The sequence below is a fragment of the Dermacentor silvarum genome, chromosome 5, assembly GCF_013339745.2.
Source record: "Dermacentor silvarum isolate Dsil-2018 chromosome 5, BIME_Dsil_1.4, whole genome shotgun sequence".
NCBI classification, from domain to species: Eukaryota; Metazoa; Arthropoda; class Arachnida; order Ixodida; family Ixodidae; genus Dermacentor; species Dermacentor silvarum.
This window is the reverse complement of record NC_051158.1, coordinates 69,843,205-69,855,729: the sequence shown is the minus strand read 5'-3', so window position 1 is coordinate 69,855,729 and position 12,525 is coordinate 69,843,205. Positions and strand designations below refer to the sequence as shown.

At 56.7% G+C, this 12,525-nt stretch overlaps 1 non-coding gene across 1 annotated transcript; it reads left to right on the top strand.

Annotated features, from left to right (window-relative positions):
• Positions 1-12,451: 12,451 nt before the first annotated feature.
• Positions 12,452-12,525, top strand: Trnas-gga (transfer RNA serine (anticodon GGA)). The gene has a single exon. It is a non-coding gene; the product is annotated as a tRNA-Ser (tRNA).

Sequence of the window (12,525 nt, the reverse complement as noted above, 5' to 3'; positions counted from 1 at the left end):
CGCCGGCTCTCCTGCTCCCCTTAAAGCCCCTCAATGAAGAAAAGTAGCGCCATCTCCTCTCTCCTCCTCCTGCGCCGGCGTTCGCTCTCTCTTCTGTCAACCGTGGCTCCCCCTAAGCGGTGCCGAACTAGCAGACGCTCTCCGAATGAAACGCTGTGGCTACGTGTCGCTCGCGCTCTTGAACTCGTATTTTGATCGGAATTTTTCGCGTTATGTTATGACTGGCTGCCGAAACAACGAGAGGACGCATAAATGCCGTTGCGCTTAGATGGCTGTACTATTAGCGGTGATACAGTGAGCCTAAAGCCTCTAAGTCGGGCTTTAACTAAGTCATGCTACGCGCGACCTCGGCGTTGGTTCATCGCCGCGTTTCAGTAGCTCCAGTCCCTCGTTGGCCAGCGGCTAACGTGCACAGCGGGCCTCTAACAATGACTACGCTTCGGGAGTGAATGATCCACCAGCTGTATGTATGCAGTTGTCTTACAGGTTTCACTGACTAGTGAGCTACCGATCATTCGGCGGAAGCGGTCCGTCGATAATGAGGCTAGTGGCTTCGCTCGCTTGCAGGAAGCCTTACACTACTCCACACATTTTCTTCTTCTTTTTTGCGGACTTGAGTAGCGCGGCAGCGGTCATCTTACAAGGTGTATGCGAGGATGCTTTTGCGGATCATATTGCCGCTTGCATGTGCTGCGCGCGGGTCCGAGAAATTCTACCGTGCGTATTGTATCTACTATCTTATCAAATGCAGAGCAGAAACGATGAGTTAACATCCAGGTTTGTCCTGGCCACTGACAAAGCCACGCATGAATGAGTTAACTCTATAATCAAGGGCGTTGCAATGTGGATAGCATTGCTGCCAGCAGACGGTAATGTCTTTGAAGTGCACGGTGTATTCTTCCGTTTGGCAGGCGGCTTCCTCGGCTTCAGCTGCTTAGCGATGGAATGGATTGACGCTTCAATTTTTTTTTTGTGCCACAGCTCTGCAGAATCACCGGCTCAAATTGATCATCCGTGAAGTAATCCTGCGCAAACGTGAAATCAGAAAACAAGGTCACCGTAAAACCTCGCTCCTTCAAGTGTAAGGCGTAACACAACATTCCCGGCACAAGTTATTATCGCCGGGAAGTCTTGTATACGGTGTTTCTTTTTTTAGCTCGCCGCCAGCACAGGTACTTATCTCTTGTTCTGCTACATATCGCCGGGAAATCTTGTCTACCGTTTTCCTTTTTCAGCTCGCCGCCAGCACAGGTCCTTATCTCTTGTTCTGCTACGCGATACACGACTAGAATACTGAGCACACTTTTCACGCGCAGCACTTTCTACCATTTTCGAGATAGTTATCGGTCCTCGAGGATCTAGGACGATAGCGACAAGTTTTAGCGACAAGAACATTGATCTTCGCCGACCACCGAGTTGAGTTTTTGCTGAAGGCGCAAAGTCGCCCTAACTAAATAGCCCTAATCGTCTTTCCGCAGGTAAGCGCCTATTTTTCCCTACGTACCGTTACCGCTTCATAACATACTGCGATACACTCAAAACGTGCCGTTCGCGTACATTCAGGCCCCACAAACACAACGCCATGCATTGTATAACCGAGTCAACAAAAACCACGTGCGTTTGAGGACAAGATGAAAAGCGGCCACGAAAGTTGCAAATGCAGCGCGAACATGCAGCGCGAACAGTGCGGCACTTAGGAGGGAGAAAAACTAACGAAGCCTCAGACAGCACGTGGCAGCATGTGAGATTACGGATAATTGAAGAATCGCTCGCTTACCTCACACAGCCGGGACCATTGTGTTTGGTTGAAATCAGCGCGGCTGATTCTTTGAAGCCTTCCTCTGCGCCGCGTCTCGCTTCGCTGATGGAATCCGGAAGAGTCGCTTGCCGTCTGTTTCGCGTGTTCTGCACCCGAATGCCGAGCAACACGGCATCGCGAACACTACGCCTTAAAAGCGCAAAGGAGACGCGATGCGTGGTGCCTCCATACACGGCTCGCAATGGTCTGGCACCGCGATGGCGGCGGGAGCAAAAAACAAGCAAGAAAAAAAGCGCGCGAGAGCACCTGACAGCATTCGGCCAATCGGAGGGCCGAGCGCCGAGAGAATGGGCAGGAGAGGAGGAAAGCGGCAATCTTCAAAAGATGTCGCTAGTTTTTTTTATTGAGTGGTTTTAGCTCCCCTCGAGCACCAGCGCCGCCCCTCGGACGCCCGGTGAGTCGTCCGCTGCCTCCTTCGCGCTCTCCCCGAGGGAGGGCGCGCGCATCAACACGGTCGCTCCTCCGGCTGCCGGCGAGGCTGGCGCGAGCCCTGCTGCGTCGTCTGCTACGGCGGACGCTCGTGACGCGCCCGAGTCTGTGCCGTTGGGGCTCGCGCACGATCCCCGAGCAGACACAGCCCCAGCCGGTCCGACGCAGCACGGCCTCGCCCACCCAGCGGCGAGGTTCCTAAAGGATCCCCCCCACCCCACTCTACCGAGGCAGGAGGGGAAAAACAAGAAGAAGCAGCAGAAGAAGGCGGGGAAAAGCTCTGCACCCAAACAGGCTTCCCCCCCTGCTGCCCCTCCGGCCCCGAGGCCCACTCTGGCGGGCTCCGGTACACCCACAGCCAAGGCTGCTGCACAGGAGGCCCCATCCACCCATGCACCACCAGCTGAGGGCTTCCAGCTGGTGCTGTCCAAGGCCGATCGCCGCCGCGCAAGGGCACGAGTGAGTGCTGCCATCCCGGTGGACCCCGCCGTCATTGGCACGGCCCTCTTCCGCCCATCTGTGGTGGGTGGCACCTTCAGAGGAGCACCACGCCTCTCTCTTGCGGCGGTGCTCTCAGCGCGGCCAGGTGTTGCCGCTGTGAGAGTCAATCACAGGCGCAACATCGTGGCCGCCGACGCCACCACCCAGAGGTGCTTGGAGGGGCTGCTGGCCACCACGGAGCTCCGGGGAATACCGGTGACTGCCCGGCAGCCTGCCGAGCGAGGCAGGAGCACTGGTTTTGTCCACGGCGCCGACGGCATCCCCTCAGACGCGGACCTGCTGGGGGCCATCGAGTCGGGAGTCCCAGTGCTGGCTGCTACCAGGGAGGCCGACACCATCACCATCCGGTTCGCGGGGCCGGTCCCCCCTGAGCATGTGAGCCTCTACAAGCTCCGGTTCAGGGTGCGGCCGTCCAGACCGCGTCCACTGCAGTGCCAGCAGTGTGGCCGCTTTGGGCACGTGGCTGCCTCCTGCGACTCGCCATCCAGCTGCCGTCATTGTGGGAGGTCTCACGAGCAGGGTGACAGCTGCCCAAACGCGGCCCACTGCCGCAACTGCGGTGGCCACCACCCCGCAAATACTCCTGCCTGCCCCAGGTGGCAGGAGGAACGCAGGGTGGCCACCATCTTGGCAACTGCCCCTGCTCCCCTCTCCCGCCGGGCAGTCCGCGCTGGTGTCCGGGAGGAGAACCTGCAGGCCAAGGCCACCTCAACGCCTGTGCAGGGCCTGTCTTATGCACAGGCACTGGCCGGCCTCCCACAGGCGCCCCAGCAGAAGGCAGCCCCCCCCCCCGGACGGCCCCCCACACCGGCCCCACGGAAGCAGCGACGCCAGCCGCCTGCCACCCCTGGGAGCGAGCCCACCACAGCCCCAGCATCACTGGCAATGCCTGGCCCGGACCCTCGGGACCAGATCATTGCCAGCCTGCAGCTCGCCCTGAAGTTCATCGGGGAGATGCTGCCTGCCGAGAGCCCCCTCCGAGCCATCTGCCTGCAGGCAGTGGCAGTCCCGACCACAGTCAACCAGCATGGCTGATCCCTCACCAGCCACAGCTGGGAAATGCCGTCGCCGCCCGAGTGTTCTCCAATGGAACACCAACTCACTGCGGCGGCGGCATGCAGAGCTGTGCGCGCACCTCCTGCGGTGTGATTTCGACGTCCTCGCACTGCAGGAGGTGTACACTGTGGCCGAGGACCTGCGGCTGCCGGGATACACGGGCTACTCTGGCGCCACCACCTGCTCGACGCAGAGCTGCACGGACGCTCCCTGCCTGGAGGGTGCCCACAAGAAGGGGAAGCCGAGGACTGCCATCTACGTCCGCAGCAGCCTGGCCCACTCGGTGACCCCAGTCTCGGACGTCGTAGGCGGCGCCATGGAGTGCTGTGCTGTCACGGTACGCCTTGACAGACAGGACACGACCGTGGCGAGCGTCTACGTTCGTCCTGGACAACAGTGGGACCCCTCCAGCCTGGTGCGGCTTGCAGCACGCCTCGGCGGACATGCAGTCCTGTGCGGTGACTTCAACGCCCACCACACCGACTGGGGCAGCCGCAGGTGCACCCGCCGAGGCAGGGACCTCTGCAACGCCATCAGCCGAGCAGGCCTGGTGGTACTCAACAAAGGAGGACCCACGTACGTCCGCCGTGGGGTGAGCACAGCCATCGACCTCTCCCTTACCACCGAGCAGCGCTCCTATGACTGGGCTACAACTCCCGACACTTGGGGATCTGATCACTTCCCCATCTTGATCACCCCCGGGTGTGGGAGAAGGCCGAGGTCACGAACATACCACGTCACAGACTGGTCCCTGTTCAGGAAGCGCTGCAGTGAGTTGGAAGATGGCTGTGACCTCCTGAGTGCCATCATGGAGTGCGCCCAGGCAGCCACAGTCCAGTGCTCTGCTCTGCCCGATACTCCTGCCCCGGATCTGCTCCTGCTCAACCTCCGTGCGTCCAGGCGACGCGTGGAGCGCCGAGCAATCCGGACGGGCAATGCAGAGCACTGGACCGAATACAGGAGAGCGGATGCCCGCTGCAGACGACAGGCCAGGCGCAGAAGGAGCCAGAGCTGGGGGAGCCTCTGCGCCACCATCGAGAACCGCTCCAAGGGCCCCCTGGCCTGGCGCCTCCTAAAGTCCCTGACCGGCAGGAAGGTCAACCGCCACCCCGTCCTCGCGGTGGCTATCTCGCTGGGCATCAGCGAGGCGGCCCTGGCGGAGTTGCTAGCGGACCACTTCGCCCCCCCGGCTGCCCTCGCTGCGGCCATCCTGCCGGTCGGACTTCCCCCTGCCAACCCGCCTACCTGCCTGCTGGAGCTGCATCCGGAGTGGGCGACCAGCCAGATCGCGGCCATCTGCCAAGACCCACTGACTCTCCATGAGCTGCAGACGGCCCTGAGGAGGGGCAAGCGTCGCAGTGCACCGGGAGCAGACGGAGTGACACTCCAGATGCTCCGCAACCTGGCCACCAGTGAACAACGACGCCTGCTCGACTGCTACAACATCTGGTGGTCAGGACAGGTGCCGGAGGCCTGGCGCACAGCCATCGTGGCCCCCATTCTGAAGAGCAATAAGCCGGCTAACGAGCTGTCCTCATACCGACCGGTCTCTCTCACCTCCGCTGCCTGCAAGGTGATGGAGGCCATTGCTCTGGCACGGCTCGAATGGGTGGCCCGCGCCTGCGGGTTCCTCGCGGACCAGCAGACAGGCTTCCGGCGCCGAAGGTGCACTGCGGACTCCATCGCAGACGTCGTCTCCACCCTGGAGGACGCCAGGGCCAGCGGAGACCTCGCCATGCTCCTCCTCATCGACGTCAAGGGGGCGTTCGATGGCCTCCCACATGCGGTCGTCCAGCAGGCTCTGGACCTCCTGGGCATTGGCGGCAACCTGCGGCGGTTCCTGTCATCGTTCCTGAACGACCGCACCCTCAGGGTCCGCGTGGGCCATGCAAGGAGCACTCCCCGTCCGGTCGCAGCAGGCGTACCACAAGGGTCAGTGGTGAGCCCGTTTCTCTTCAACCTCGCCCTGGCCCGGTTGCCTGCTGCACTGCCGACCGACCCTCACTACAAGGTGGAGTGCTCCATCTACGCGGATGACATCGCCCTGTGGGTGCGGGGACCGCCGCAGTCAAGCCGCCACGTGTGCCTGGCCCTCCAGAGAGCCCTGGACACCACGGCCGCCTACCTGGGAAGCATCGGACTCTCGGTTTCGACGGGGAAGACGGTGGCCCTCCTCGTCCACCCGAGAGCAGCGGCACGGCGCTCAGCTCCCCGGCTGCAGCTGGAAGGCGTGCGCATCCCATGGAGTACGACTGTGTCGTACCTTGGGCTGCGCATCGACCACCGGCTAACCTGGCGACCGGCAGTCGGGGCCATGCAGACCCAGACCATCAGGGTCCGCAAGGCCGTGTCGCAGCTCCTTGCTCATGGAGAGGGCTGCTCGATGAAGTGGGCCCTGCGGCTCTACGAGGCGGCGGCCACATCACGCCTGCGGTACGCCCTCCCGCTGGTGGCGCTGCCGCCACGCCGCCTCGAAAAGTTGGAGCTGCAGCACCGGGCGGCCATCCGACTCTGCCTGGGCGTCCCCCGGAGCTCCCAGATTGCCGCTACCCTTGCGGAGGCTGGAGCATGGCCCCTGTCGCTCCTCTTCCTGCAGCAGGGGCTGAGGCACGTCGACCGCCTCCACCATGCTCCTGATGGCAGAGGCCTGCTGCGTCGCCTCCAGTCCCGGCCTTCCTCAAGGATGGGTCAGCTGTGCCGCCTCTACGAGGAGGTGGTTGGCAACCCACCGCCGAATGCGGTACAGCTGCCCCCACCGCAGAGGCCTCCTGTCCCCATCGCCACGCAGCTGCCCGGGATTTCGAAGAGGCGCTCGCCCGCTTGCGCCCTGCAGCAGACGGCCGCCTGCCTCCTGGACGAGACCCTCGGAGACCACCTCCTGGTGTACGTCGACGGTTCGGTGGTACCGGACACCGGCTCTGCCACGGCGGCCTGCACGGCACCAGCCCTGCAGAAGAGCAGGCAGTGTCGACTGCCCAGACACGCCAGCTCGACTGCAGCGGAGGTGGCAGGCCTCCACCTGGCCGTCGACCTACTCTCCGAGGAGCTTCCTGGGGTACCAGCGGCCATCCTCTGCGACTCCAAGGCAGCCCTCCTCAGCCTGCAGAGGCCAGAAAGCGCCAGCCTTGGAGTCGCACTGCTGTCTACCCGGCTGACAGCGCTGCAGGACGCAGGCCACCCGGTGTCCCTGCACTGGATCCCCGCCCACGTAGGGATCCCGGGCAACGAGGCAGCCGACACCCTGGCGAAGGACGCCCACCACACCACTGTGCCCCTCAGTCGGGCCGTGACGGAGGGCGACTTCACTGAACTGAGGCTGCGGCGACACCTGGCGACCCACCACCCAGACAAACGGGTGGCACTGGGATGCCCCCCACGACCACTCCCCCAGCGAGGCCTGGCTCGCAGGGAGACCTCGCTCCTTCTCCGGCTCCGCATCGGCTGCAGCTGGACGGCAGCACGCAGCTACCGACTGGGACGAGCGACGTCCCCGGCCTGCAGCTCCTGCGGGGAGCCGGAGACGATCGAACATCTCCTGCTATCCTGCCCGGCGTACCTCCAGCAGCGGGGCCCACTCCTGCAGGAGTTCCGCCGCCTGGGCCTCCCCTCTGGCAAGGAGGAAGATCTCCTCTTCCCCGGCCGACACCACCTTTCTACACTTCGAGGCGTCGTGGAGTTCCTTGAGTCGTCAGGGCTCTCCGCACGCCTCTAAGGACATTTCTACAAGCGGGAAGGCCTCACGGCCTCCCACCCCACCCCGGGCCTGACCGGCCTGGCACAACACCCCTGCAGACTCTGCAGCACACCAAGGCCTTCCATCTCGGCCTGATACGTGCCGCCTATGCCTGCCGGTTTTGCTTCGCCCAGCCATGGCGACTCCACTCTATCCCTTCTTTCGCTCCCACTTACCCCTCCCCGTTGGCGCTGAGCCGTGCTCCCTCAAGGGCTGCAGAAGATAGCGCCAACCTTTCCCTTTCCCTCAAGAACCACTTATCATCATCGGCGACGATTTCATCTCCATTGACGTCATACGGAACCTCACGGCGACGGCTACGGCGACGCCGACGGCAGAAATCTGCTTTTGAGTGTCCATATAATTGCTATCGCAATAAAACACACACGAAATTTTGCCGAAGCTGGTGTCTGGAAGCCGCCCACTCAGGCAAGGAGCTCTCATGGTTAAGAAACCAAGTCCTGGCAACGTCATTGAGGTAGAATGCGACGCTCCGAAGCTTGTGACAATCATCCCACCGGTTATACTCATTCACTCGGTCATAATTGTCCAGCCAGTCGTCAACGTCTTCACTAGGAAGGCCAGCGAACATGGTGGGATCGCGCTGCCGCGCGCTGACGGTCCATGAAGGAACGGCTGGTGGGGCGGAGACGGTGACGCTGGGGGCTCCTGGTGGATCTTCTTGGGGCATGGTGGAGGAAAGGCGGGGCAAGCGGCGACCGGAACGAAGCTCCAGGGAAACTCGAAGTCGTAGAGGACCAAGGGATCCAGAGCAGGCTCCACCACTTGCGAGACAGCTGTTCAACCTCGACGGTTTATTATGCAGGCCGCGCGCTGAAGAGAATGACGCTGGCCATGATGATGAGTATATACAGATGAAGAAGATGAAGGGGTAATATAATGCTAACAATATATATATATATATATATATATATATATATATATATATATAGTAACTGGATTTTTCAATGGGCCAAGCGTATTTAGGAAAATCAGAAGCACAACTTCGCGGTTATCTTAGGTTTATTATTTACCCAACAGTTTCGGTCGGTGGACCGACCTTTTTCCCTTGAAAAAGGTCGCTGTGCAGGATGATATGGGCTGGAAAAATTTTGAATTAAGGGAGGCTGAGACTAAAATTGATTTTGAAGAACGACTGACGAAAATGGAGGAAAGTAGACGGGGTGCAAGAGTGTTTAGGTATTTGTAGAGGCAAAACATTGACTCACAGTGGGGGAAAAGAACTAGGAAGCTTACCAGCAAATATGCGACCGGTATGGCCAGCAACACGGCAACATAGAACGCCAAACGCAAAGTGAGGGAGGCTGAGACAAGGGTCTATGTGGCGGCAATGGAAAAGAAACCTGCTATGACTAACTACCTAAAAAAACTAAATCAGGAAAAAAAAACAACTTATCATAACTGAAAGGGAAGCTCCTTACTTTTCGAAGCGAGATCAGGATGCCTTAGAACGCGTAGTTACAAAGCGAGCTACGCCAAGGACTGAAGACGCATGTGCTTGCTGTGGTAAGGCTAGAGAAACGTTGGAACATGTTTTATTACATTGTGAAGAAATCTACCCTGCTGCAAGCCTAGGCTCATCTGACCTCCTCGAAGCCCTTGGGTTCAGGGATAGCAGGGGCAAAGTAAACATGTCTGCTATAGAGATTAGTAAGAGGCGGTTAGAGGTTTGGTGGCAGAAAACTAGGAAGACCACAAACAACGGAGACGTACTGAAGCAGAGTTCCCAGTAGTGGTTTAAAGAGGTTGATGCTTGGACCTCTTTGTATTTGTGTGTTTCTCAAAAATAAAGGTAGGACATTAGGCAAAATATTAACAAGAACTTGGTGGCGCAACCAACCACCCAGTTTTAAAGGGGACAATCATAGCAACCATCCATCTATTGATCCATACAAAGCACTACAACCACGTCAATGACTGCACGTAAAGCGATGGAGCTGTCCAATGAATTCATTTTGGTAATGTTCGAGATTCTCGAACCTACAACGATCCACTTAGCACTTTTCACGTGATCACTTCACACTATAGGGACGGCAGGGGGTTATTTCCTCTCCCCCCCTCCCCGCCCCATCAGAAGCTCAACTGAGCTCAGGCAGTTACATTAAGAAGGATTCAAACCAAATCATATCCCTCGCTCATTGAAAAAAAGTTGTCGCAGTTTCACCCGAGCGGCGAAGCATCAATTGCGACAGCAAATTTGTAGAGAGCTATACGGAGTAAGGATAGTAGTTTTATCAGCTGTAGAAACTTGGACATGCAGCAGCACCGGCAACACACAGAACTGTTCTCGACGCCGTTGGCGTTTTTCCCGCGTTCGCACAAAACGCACGCGGCGTTGGTGATAGTTGTCGGAGCCTCTGGAGGCGGCTCGGATGTTTTCGACGAGATCAGAACAGGACACTCGTCCAGCAGCGTCGGAAGTCTTTACCACCTTCTCGCCTCACAACGTTATTAGGGGCGAATCCCCTTAGGGTGTGGGTCTGTCCCTCCTCGGTAGTAGTAGTAGTAGTAGTAGTCGTCGTCGTAGTAGGTAGCCACGTCTACTTTTATGAAAAAAAAAATTTGCCGCGTATCTGCGTGCTTCGCTGCAAATGTCGTCGAAAGACGATAGTCTTCTGCCGGCCGTACTACATGAGTGCTGGTCTGATCCGCGGCCACCCGTGATGCTGTTCTCGTACCATTTCCGTCCCTGGCATGAAGGTTTGTTTGAACAGATTTCATTTTACCGCATTATTTCATCAAGCGGCCATTTATGTTTTGCCTTGCCTCAGACAGCGCTTCCTTTATGTTGAATCGGCTGCATCTGGCTGGCATTGATAAAATTGAGGAGGCGCTGCGTGAGACATAGACGCCATCTGGAAATACATCGAGAAACATGAGCTTGTGCAGAGGGTTTCCTTCCTCCATGGCAGAGGGCGCTCGTCCGCGCAGTCGGGAACGTCGTTCGTCGGCGCGCATAGCATGGCATTTTCAGCGCAGCTTAAGAAACTAGGGTCTTTAGAGTTACGTATCTATGTATTTTCTATTAAAGGAACACACCTCCTAATACTTACCTAGTGATGTTGCGCCTCAGATATGCGTAATATTTACTTTGTGATCGATAACGTTCACAAGTATGAACAACCGTACCAGTTTAAGTAGTGTGGGCGGTAAGCAAGTGGTCCAACTTTGGCCGGGTGGCTGAATCGGGTGACAGACAGACAAACAGACAGACAGACCAAATTTTCAGCGTTTTAAGTTCCCCAAGAAAGACTGTCGTCTTTAAAAAAATTCCGAAAGTTGATTCCGTAGCGCGGAATCGAACCAGGGACCCCTCGCTTCCGAACGTGCGGCGCTAACCACTACGCCACGAAGCTTTTTTTTTTCTTTATTGCCACATTGAACAGCACAATTACACAATAACATACATTCGAGGGAACAGACACCCGGAACTGGCTTTGCGCTATCCCGTTAATATTCGGGCATGTTTAACAATGATTCAACTCTTGGGAGCCATTCAGGCTCAGGGGTTTGAAACTGGTACAGAGTAATAATTCTATTAATGCTTTCCTAGAAATATAGCCGATTCTATTAATGCTTTCCTAAAATATAGCCGCATCGGTTTCGCGTCTATGTCAGCGTTCCGCACTGCCATCCTAGATCGCCAAATGCTGTGGAGGCCCAAGAGCATAATGAGGTCAAATGGAATACCATCCTCATGTTCAACTGGCAAAAATCGTATACCGAACGAGTCCAAAGGTAGGTCTTTCTTGAGAGTACGTTGTAAGATGTCCCAGAAGAAAAATGCTTCCCTACAGTCTAGGAATAGGTGCTCGATCGTTTCTGGCTTCCGACAAATGAAACAGTGAGTACCCCAAGGTACAAAAAATCCCTTTTCTTCCATATAAGTCTTCACATCTAATGTATCTCTATGCAATTTGAAGAAAAATGTTTTAACTGCTCCTGGTACACTCATGCTTTTCACTCGTTTGAGAACGTTTGCCCATGGTCCGGCACAATATTGTGATCCATACAGAGGAACTGGTAAGACAATGTCACACAAATCCTTGTATAGTCTTTCCCGCGACACAGTCCAAAGATAGTCTAATGAAAAACGAGCCTGCAAGAAAATACATGACAGGCAGACCTCTTTTGGGTATCCACCCAGGCCTCCCGGCATACTATCCGACGTGACTACAAAGTTTGGTAATGCTGTTCCTAGTCTAACTTGACAAACAGTTCGTAAAAAGGGGTCTGGTACATCGCGAAAAAACATGAATCGGTTTACTAGCTGCCTTATATAGAGGTGTGACAGACTCAATCCTCCGTAGCGCACACGTCGAAACAGGTTGGTTCGCCGTGTGCGCTCCCACGTAGATGCCCAAATGAAAACGGCAAGAACTCTATGCAACTTTTGCACATTCACGCGTGAACAATGAATTACCTGCATTATGTACCAAAGCTTGCCTATTAAAAACAAATTACACATCGTTGCTCTCGCAAAAATTGACCAGTAAAAACACTTAAGGTTATCAGCCTTTTCACGCACTTCTACAACTTTCCGCCGCCACAAAGGCTCACTGTCCTTGTAATTTTCCAACGGCACTCCTAAATAGGTTGCTGGAGTAGTATCCCACCTGACGTTGCAGAACATGTTTGGGGTGGTTGGCCAGTTTCCATGCCAAAATCCCAAGCACTTTCCCCAATTGATTGCGCTTTAACAATGTTTTAACCCAACCGTTGGAACCCGGTTGGGTTTCCATTGTAGCAAATTGCTACATTTGAGTGGAAGTCTCAGTTTCCCTATAATTACTTATCTCCACCTAGCGGATTTCCGCTGAACTATTACATCAAACACTTGCCTTTGCTTTGAGTTGTCGACAAATTCGACTTCGCCCTGCCATCTGCTAGCCGCCTGGTTAGCTCAGTTGGTAGAGCGGCTGCCCCGGAAAGGCGGTGGTCCCGGGTTCGAGTCCCTGACCAGGCC